Source organism: Lactuca virosa, chromosome 2 (assembly GCF_052849685.1).
Source record: "Lactuca virosa cultivar CGN04683 chromosome 2, Lactuca_virosa_CGN04683_v6, whole genome shotgun sequence".
Lineage (NCBI taxonomy): Eukaryota > Viridiplantae > Streptophyta > Magnoliopsida > Asterales > Asteraceae > Lactuca > Lactuca virosa.
Genome location: NC_136427.1, coordinates 7,147,320 through 7,157,961, shown reverse-complemented (window position 1 = coordinate 7,157,961; position 10,642 = coordinate 7,147,320).

Here is a 10,642-nt window from a genome sequence, read left to right as displayed (position 1 = left end):
CTACAAAATTATAAGGCGTAGGTATTTTGCTACAACTGTTGCTACAGATTAAAGTTTGTAGTTACTTTGCTACAAAAATTGTTACGGAATCAAAATATGTAGCTATTTTGCTACAAAATTTGCTACCGCATCTAAGTCCGTAACTAGCTTGCTACGACATTTGTTACGGAGTCAAAATCCGTAGCTATGTTGCTACAGAATTTGCTATAAGATCATAGGTCATAGCTATTATACTATAATATAAAAACCATAAATATTATTCCAGTATGCAATTTTAAGTGTTTGGAGGTTTCTCAAGTAAAGTTTAAACCCTTAAAACCGAAATTTTGAATTGCATTAACTAATTACTTAACTAAAATTATTTTTATATTTTATACATTAAATAAAATATTAAATAACCAATATAAAGTAAAATACATTTTAGACCTTAGACCGTTTTATGGTTTTCAGTATTCAGTATTTACAACTCATAATCCTCACGAATTCACGACTCACACCGTGGAAACCGATTCAAGGAAACCAAAAAACCCATAAACTGAAACCGATTCCCACCTCTAATATTTAATATTGAAGCCTTTCTTAAATTGTGAGTCCAGACTTTAGTAGCAACCATGTTGCATTTGAGGTAAGCAAGAACCGCCAAAATCTTAGAAATAGTTTGGTAGGGGCATGGTCACATCCTGTTTGTTCGATTGATTGTGGTGTTTTTCGATGCGCATTGGACCTCAACCGAACCTCTTAATAGAAAATAGGGTTGTGCATGGGTCGGTTGTGGTCCCAAACCCAACCCAACTGCTTTATGGTTTTTAGAACCTAATAGGATCGGTTTCTGGTCGGTTCGGTTTCTCGGGTTCCGAGGTCGGTTTGTCGGTTTCTTGGGTTCAACCCATACACTGATCATAGGTTCTGGGTTTAAACCCATGGGTTTTGGGTTCCAATCCATTTTCCATAAATGTAGCAACAAGTTAAATACTTCAAAAAACACCAAATTGAAGTCAAATGTATTCTGTATTAAGGGTATTTTTATCATTTAAATAATTTCAATCCATTCAATCATCTTTTCAACTATATCCAACAACGTTGACTAAGACGATGAAATAATAATAAAGAATTATATTATCTTGTTTATTCAATTATTTGATCCATTCAATTCCATCCAACAAACATACATTTACTAGTTCAAAATTTTAATGATAAAAATTATTTTAAGCTATAATAATTAAAAAAAGGCAAATGCCATAAAAAACCTATATGTTTGCAAGTTTTTGTGGACATTAGTTTTACCTAAAGTTGTATTTTATGTCTATTAATGCCTTAAATTTGCATTTTTTTCTTCTAATTCAACGATTTTTGCAAATTTATCCGGTAAAACTGAATTTTTTTGCCAAACTTAAGGGCTTTTATGTAAAAGAAAAAAAAAAATAGTAAAACCGATCATTTATGTTAAATGTAAAGACTTTAATAAACCAAAGGATAAAATTGATTTCATTTATTTATTTTTGCAAACATCCGTTTTTATGAACCTAAAAACCACAAAAGGGTAAACTCGACAAAAAAAAAAAAAAAATACAAGATTAAAAGTTTTTACATGATAAAAGGGTAAAAACTGCATAAATTCACGCAAACTATCGTTGATCTCAAGTACTTTGAGGGTGCCAGTTTTGCATCGGTGTCCCGGTCCGTACTTTTCCCCATATCCGAAACATTCACCTTTAAGGTATCGGGCTTGTCTCTCATCCTCTGATATACGGATAGGCGGTTTAGAGTAATTAAAGGTTGGAGTAACAACTGTAGTAACAGGTTTTGGGTCAGTTGATAAAGGTTTTGAGTTTGCAATCCAAGTTATTGACTTCCCGGGTCAGGTGTGGGTAACCTTGGACTCGAATTCAAAAGCGAGGCTCATGGCGTTATAAACAGTACTAGGTTTGTGAATTCGTACATCAGCTTTTAATTCCTATTTGAGTCCATTTAAGAAGACTCCCAATAGGTAGTGTTCCCAATAGGCAGTGTTCCGGCTAGTTTGACACCCGATATCCAGTGAATACTCAAATAGAAGACTTATGATAAATTGGAGGTGGTTAAATAATAAATAAAGAAAATAAAATAATAAAATGAAATAAAATAAAATGATGGTAATAATAATAATGTAAATTTGTTAATTAAATAAATGGATAATTTAAGAAAAATATAAAACCATTGTGAGTAATAGCATTTAAGAATCAATAATGAAAAGTATTAAGGGATTAGGGGTTAAAAGTGTCAAAAACCAGAACTATTGTTATCAAGGATTTTGTTTAGAGGGTAGGAATTGTCATTATGGGAATGATCGGGGGGCTAAAATGAAAAATCACATAAATCCTTAGCATTTGACGGGATTCCTTTTGGGCTCGTTTCTGGTGACCGAAACTCTCTATCTCGATCGATATTTAGCCCCACATCAACCCTAATCGACCCAAGCTTTGGCTCCTCCATTGGCGGCCTCCTCTTTGTTCGTTGTGCTCCACAGCCGAGAGAAAAGAGTGGGATGTAGGAATCGACAAGAAGAAATCGACAAGAGGGAGGATACGATCGAGATGAAGGGCTATTTTAATGATCGTTGGTGAAGGAGAAGGTATGTAAGTTCAAATCCTTTTCTTACTCTTTATTTGCTTCGATTTCACTCTAGAACCACCACCACCGTGGAGGTGGTGGCTGTTGTCGCCGGCCGCCACTACCATCATGGCAGTGGGTATGGATGAATTCCGACATCTATTTTGAGTCCTTGATATTCTCTAGGTGTTGTGTAATGCAAGCTAAAAACCCTAAATCCATAAATTATCTTCACAACAATATACAATGGATTTTCACTTTTGACAACATACTTTGGGTGTGGTTTGAAGTTTAAATTGTCATTCTTGACCAAATACCTTGTAGCCAATGTTATGAAGTTAATTTCCAGCCATTGGTGTCATAAGGAGCCTTATGGGTTAGGTTAGTAACTTCACCCTAACAAAAGTAAAGGATGATGTTTATGTGAAGTTCATATCTTTGAATTATCATTAAGCCATGTACCATGACATTCTCTCGAAGACTTTTATAAAAAAAATAAAAATGTTATCTATTTAAAGCCGGGATGTTTTTGCTTCCGATAATGTTGTCTTTCAAATAATATTTTATAAGTATGGTTGGAAGTTTTTGATAACCTTAATTTTAGTTTTCGAAGGGTCTCGACGTGTGGATTTGGCACTATTAGGAGAGGAAGTTCTTGAAAGCAAGTTGTTGTTGGAGGACATGATTACAAGAAAAGAGTTTATGGATTTGGATCATATGGCAGATCCATTTTTCTTGAAAACTCTTCTCAAATATGCATTTCACTAGATAATAGTTCGGAAAATCATCATCTCTATTCAAAGATCCAGAAACTAGAGGAAACCATACATAAACAAAGGATGAAGTTAGGTGATGTGAAAAACATGGTCAATGATATGAGAAGCACAAATAATTACTGATATATTTTTTATTGATTGCATGTTTAGGATTTCTAGTTGAGTTTGACCATTAGATTAATTTGATTGGTGTTTTGGACAAAGTGAAATTTTATTTGATGATAAACTATGTTTTTATTAAGAGTTTATGTAATTTCTTTTACTATTTAATGTCATTTCATAATGTTGATTTTGCTATTAATTTGGTTTGGAAAAAGTCGAGTCATTTTTGTATTTATTTGAATTAATTATGTCACATTTTTGTAGTTGAATTGTTATGGATGTTGCTATGAAACGTATTCCGTCACATTTTTTCTGCAACAGAAGTAGGTTGTGGTAAATTTACGACAACATAATTGGTACATCGTAGTAAATTCACTATGAAATGTTTGTTACAATATTACCCATAGTTGATTTGCTACGAAAATTAGCTACGGAGCTAATTTGTAGTTAATTTGTAACAGAATTAGGTCATAGTAAATTTACTACGGAGTACTAGCTACGCCATTACCCATAGTGAATTTGCTATAGAAACTAGCTACGAATTTAGTTTGTAGTTAATTTGCAACAGATTTACTACAGATCGGGGTGTAGTTAATTCACTACGGACTTGCTACGGAAATAAATTGTAGTTAATTTTCTACGATGTTGCTACGAATGTAGTCCATAGCAAGTTTTCTACGAAATAAGTCTGTTGTAAATTCCGTTGTGAAGGTGCTACAGATTCTGTAACAAACCTTTACTAACGAAGAATTTGCCTACAGAATGGGTCCGTAGCAAATTCCGTCGCTAATCGATTTTAACTACGGAATATCATGTTTTAGCTATGGAATTTTCCCGTAGTTATTTCGACTTTTTCTTGTAGTGTATGTCCAGTACTTTAGGTATCCCTTCATCCTTATGGATCTTGGATTCTTTTGCGTCTAATCATATGTCACCTTATTCTTCATTTTTTGCTTCATTTACTTCGGTCAGTCAATTATGTAAATTTGGTTATTTGTTTTTTTTTTCTATTCTCTTTGTTGTGTATAAGATCCATGGTCTCAGAGTGTGATTGGGATCAGCCGTAGGCTAGAAGAACTATATGTCGTAGTCTCGTAATCAATTTAAAGTGTATTGTAAGAAACAAGATTTTCGGCTAACTATGATGTAGAATGTTATTTTGATGTCAATGGAATTTTGGTCTTTTTTTAATGATATTTAGACTTGTGAAATGTTTTAGATGTGTTATATGCCATTATCTTGTGTTTTAAGCTATAATGTGCTATGATGATTTAGAATGGAATGGAATTGATAAGTGCAAGTTTGGAATGTAATGGTATTGGAAATGGAATACAAAGGTTGTTCTCAGTGTCACCACGACGCGGTGAGATGCTTGTCACGGCGTTGTGAGCGAGGCCCTGATTTGGGAATTCTCCGTCGTAAGTTGTAGGCAAAGTATTTTGGCTCCGTGGCACGGTGTATGGGTGCCATGACGTGGTGGAAAAGTAGGTTGCTATGAATAATGGTTGCCACGACTTGGAAAAAGGCAGACCGCGGGTTCATTTAACCCACCATGGAGCGGTGAGGTCTTCTCCACGACGCGGTTTCGAGCAGTGATGTAACATCTCAAAAATCATTAAGTAAAATTTTGTTTTTAATTCAACCAAAACCATCAAATATCCATCTCAAACCATCAGAAAAATGACAATGTGAAAATAGCTATCAGAGTACAATCCCAAAATCATAAAAGCTAGATACTGGTGGATGCGATGCGATCATGTTGGGCCCTTCTCTTTTGAACCGGAAGTACCTAAAAAATATTTAAACATGAAACGTAAACAAAGCTTAGTCAGTTCCCCAAAATACCACATACCATACATATTCGTGAACCCAACTCTAGGGATATATGTCAACCCCGTGTCAATGTTATGATCCAACCATAGTCTTATAGTCACTTCCAGACTACAACCCAACTATAATCTTTCTTCTATATTCCAACCATGGTCTTCTTGCAAGTTACAAAGACAGACAGGTGCTATGATCCAACTACATTCTTACATACAATGTTGTGATCCAACTACATTATTTCATGCAAGAGTCTCTAAGACAATCTAGCAACCTACATAATATAGTAAGAAGACTCACCTCAATTTGACGATAAACAAATCACACACTCGAGCTGCTACTACCACGACTCCTCACACTAAACATATCCAAAATAAACTCTAATTAATAATCAGGGTAATGAACCATAATAAATGGTCCAAATCATATTCTATCATGCTAAGGGTAAAATAAAATTTTACCCTTCCCCCACTTGACCCATCTAACCATGGCCTAAACCCATAATGACATAAGGCCCAAAAATGGCCTAAATGGCCCTTCTGGTGAGTACGTCATGTGTACCACCCCATTATGCCCTACGTACTGGACTTCTACAGAAAAAGGCAATTGGGCTAAACCCGTTACGCCTGGCGTACTCACCCCATTACGCCCTGCGTACTGGACTTCTACAGAAAAGGCAGTTGGGCTAAACCCGTTACGCCTGGCGTACTCACCACATTACGCCCTGCATACTGGACTTCTACAGAAAAGGCAATTTGGCGAAACCCGTTACGTCGTACGTACCTAGAGAGTACGCCCAACATACTCTACTGATGACCAAAACTTATCATTAAGCTCTTAATGATTGAAGCCTAAACGTCCAATTCACAGATTAACTATTGGGAAGGTTGTAACTGATAAAGTTGGTAACTTTAAGCTTTTGCATGGCTTAATAGGACCCAAAACTAAACCCTAGGTCCATACCTTCAAAAAAGACTAACAACTCATGCATGGGTGGACTACAACCCTCAAGATCCTATTTTTATGACTTATCAAACTCAGAAATGGCTAGAAATGATGCTTAAAGGTTCTAGAGTAACTTCTACTCACAATATCCAAACCATGGGACCAAAACATGGCAACACATAACCCAAAACTAGATCTACACTAAAGAGCCATAAAGTTTGAAGCCTTATACCTCCAGAAGATGCTATATGAAAAACCCAGTCTGGATCCACAAGCCCCAAGCTCCCAACACTTCACCAATGGACTCCTTCTTCTTCAATATGAACCAAAACACACAAATTTTCACTCTAAGATCTCAAGAACCTCACAAAGTGGCTAGGGTTTCAAGTTGTTTAAATGGAGAGGTGGAGGCTGAGTATAGAGAGGGTTTTTCATAAATTAACATGCTTAAATAGGGCTCAAACCCTAAAAATTAGGGTTTGTACCCTGCGTGAGGACACCCTTCGTACTCCAAAAGGTCTCGTGTCCTGATTAATGAATTACGAAGTGTGTAATTCCCAATTACTCCCCGCGTAGGCTTAGAACCCTTAATCTTTTGTTAAACTTCAAACGACCATAACTTCTTCGTTTCAACTCCGTTTTCGGCGTACTTTATATCCATGGAAAGGTCTTGAAAAGCTCTACAACTATATCTTGTTGGTTTTGGCTCATCACATGTCGAAATTAAAACCTTAACCCTCGCAAGTAGCATGATACATAATTTTTCCCATTCTACCTTTGGTTCCAATACATGATTCAAGGGACTAAATCTCCCCACCAACAATAACATCTTTCAATAAAGTCCAAAACTTACTTCCTTAAAGACCAAAATCCTTCACATACCCGAATTATGGTCCATGAGCCCTGAATCACAAAATAATCCGAAACAAGGTGTTATTATTCTCCCCCACTTAAATTAGATTTCGTCCTCAAAATCATTTCGTTACTACCTCCTCTGCCATACATGTTAACCCTGCTCAAACATCCTGAGCTCCTATTTACACCAAAAAGTTATCTCATACATACAACTACCCACCATCAACAAAAGAAATTTCAACTGTTCTGCTCGTAAACAGAAAACTCTAACCATGTATGGCTTCCAAGTAGGCATGGCCATTCCAAATCACACCCAAACTGACTCAATTCCGCAATTCGAACCAAATAAACCCATTTGACCCTAAAGTATTTCACTGATAACTGGAAAACAGAAATTTCATGACCATTCAATGATGCCGATAACCTCATTTCCGAATACAAAAATGACTCACAACACGAGTCTCAACCATTGGTGTCATGCTATCATGTACATTACATCCCTCTACCTAAGATTCACATGAACGATTTATCTGAGATCTTCCTAGTTCTCCGTTGTCCTGATAATAAACTGGAATACATAATCCCAGACCGATTGTAGAAGCTAACAACTTCACATACGGTCGTACCACGAGACTTCGACTAAAAGTCTAACCGACAAGGTTATCCTAACCTATCCATCAATATGGTTCCATCAGCCGTTCAATCCAACAAACGACTCCTCCTCCCACCAACCGCACAAACGATCCCGATTTCACTTCACCCCAAAAGAATGCTACAACCTGAAACATAATATTATATCACAACCTGCCCCAAATCGGCCTACGACCTAACCCAATACCATGAATGTTGAGGCCCTCCCACAACACACGTCCACATACCAACACAAAACTAGGCCACGATCCAACCCACCCAAGCAAAACACCCTTTGTCCACGGTTCTCACTCAAGAATGCTTACGGTCCAACCGTAGTCTTACAACAATTTCACAACTGCGTCCCTCATCCTAGTGAATGCTATGGCCCAACCATAGTCTTACAACACTTCCATGATTTCCATGGGTCTACCCCACGGTCTTTCCTACGTGAGCCATGGGCTACTCCATGGTATTTCTATATCAAACATAAGATTATATGTAATCAGGGATCAGATAGACAGTCAAACAGATGGTCCACCCGAGAGTGAACAATTAGACAAGAACATCCTAAGCTGGCATTAGACCAAGAGTTCTCAGGCTATTCAACTTAAACTACATAAAGCTCCAAGATATCACCACCAAGTAACCTTTTCGTTCACCATGCTCCATTGGTAACTAACCTTCCCAGCCACCATGCGATAGACTACTTCTCAAATAAGTCCTTTGTTGGTTAGTCATATACAATTCAGATAACTGGCCTTCCCAGTTAACCTAATCAAACAATCTCCTAACCATACCACCTGATCAATATTGAATTCTTCTGATCTCAAAGGACTCCGGAAAACCCTCAAGATACACACTAATCCGATTCCCCGACCATGGGTCTAAAACTACAGACTGACTCGCACTTTGAACAAACCCATTAATCCTAAGTGATTCTCCCCCACTTGGATTCAGCTACACACTTCCAATCTGATAAGCATCTGAATTCTCATACCATCTCACTATCTTAGCACACAAGAACAGCCTAACTGATCTTGCAAGAACTAAGATTCCATGACCAAACAATCTAAGGTACCCATATGCCAAACTAGGATATACACTTCACTAGAGTCGACGAAAGGTTGGCGCTTCCAAAGTAATTTACTGATACATCTCCACAATCCTCAAACAAGCTCAATCAAAGACAAGGAACGATTAAACCCACTATCGAAAACGGGTAAATAACCAATCCAAGAATCCACTTATTACAGAGCAAGACCCAAAAGAAAACGCGTCAACCATTCCGTGAAGGAATGAACCTGATAGCAACTAACCTTACGCTCACGGTTTGATCAATCCTTCATTATTTCGCAACCACGAAGAATTTCTACGAATATCGAATTCAAAAAAAATCTAATACACTTACACTGCAACTTCTCAGGACTCAATACACTGAAACCACATAATCAAACCAACTACTGTTCCCCCAGACAAAACATCAAGTTCTACCTACTTAGGGCTCACTCGATCCTAATTCGACGCCCAACTCTAGGGGTATATTTCAACCCTATGTGAATGTTATGATCCAACCATAGTCTTACAGTCACTTCTAGACTACAACCCATCTATAATCTTTCTGCCATGATCCAACTGTGGTCTTCCTACAACTCACAAAGACAGACAAGTATTGTGATCCAACAATAGTTTTACATACAATGTGTGATATAACCATATTCATTCATGCAGGAGTTTCTAAGACAATCTAGCAACCTACATAGTATAGTGAGAAGACTCACCTCAATATGATGATAAACAAATCACACACTCGAGCTGCTGCTACCACAACTCCTCACACTGAACATATCCAAAATCAACCCTAATTAATAATCATGGTAATAACCCATAATAAATGGTCCAAATCATATTCTATAATGCTAAGGATAAAATACCATTTTACCCTTCCCCTACTTGAACCATATAACCATTTGTTAACACGTTGTCGCGGGCGTATTAAGCAAATAATATTTCACTACTGGTTGCACTAAAAATATAACATAGGGAAGCAGGGTCGAATCCTCAAGGACACAACCTAATGGTCAATGCCTTTTTGCATCAGACACATTCTAGTCAATAAAACATAAATTATAATAGGGGGTTTTGAATTAAACTAAAAACTAGAAATTGTAGTGAAAACAAACTAAATAAAACTCAATAATAAAAACAAATTTAGTTCTGCTGCGAATTTCCTAATCATGCAATCAGTTCAGATATGGTAATTCAGAATGTGTTCTATCTAAGCTGGTACCATAAAAGACTAACAAGCTCTAGTATAATCTCTTTTACCTAATTAAATTAACCAAAACAAGCTCTTCAGTTAACCCTAAATTTTTACCGTCTAATTAAAAGCTCTTAATTAAGATTAGAAAAGTTGCATTAAGATCTGTGTAAAATTCCCAGCAATACCCAATACTTCTCTCAAGCTCGGAAGTGTGAAGGTATGATTTTTTACTTTATATAAGAGTTAAATCCTAACACGGAACCAATCTGATACTTGTTACTTATTACCAGTTGACAAGAACAATTGTAGATTCTATAAACCTATTAATTGGAATGATAAAACCCTAGCTAAGTGATCAGACTAACAATAAGTAAAAATCAAATGTTCATTAAGTTCAAAACTGAAAAATCTAGATATAAACACAAATAAAAAACCAGGTCTGAAAACTGATCACATGAAAAGTACTAGTCTAATGTAGAACAAAAAACTAGGGTTTTAACTAGACATGACTAGAAACGAATCTAAACTAATAAAAAGAAAAACGAACTGATTAATCTTCTAAACTAAGTGTATGAGAGGATTCACAGCCTTCAGATCTTCAAAAATCGCTGAAAGGTATTAGAAATCGCCTTCAGAAGTGTTTTTTGTTGTTTGGAAC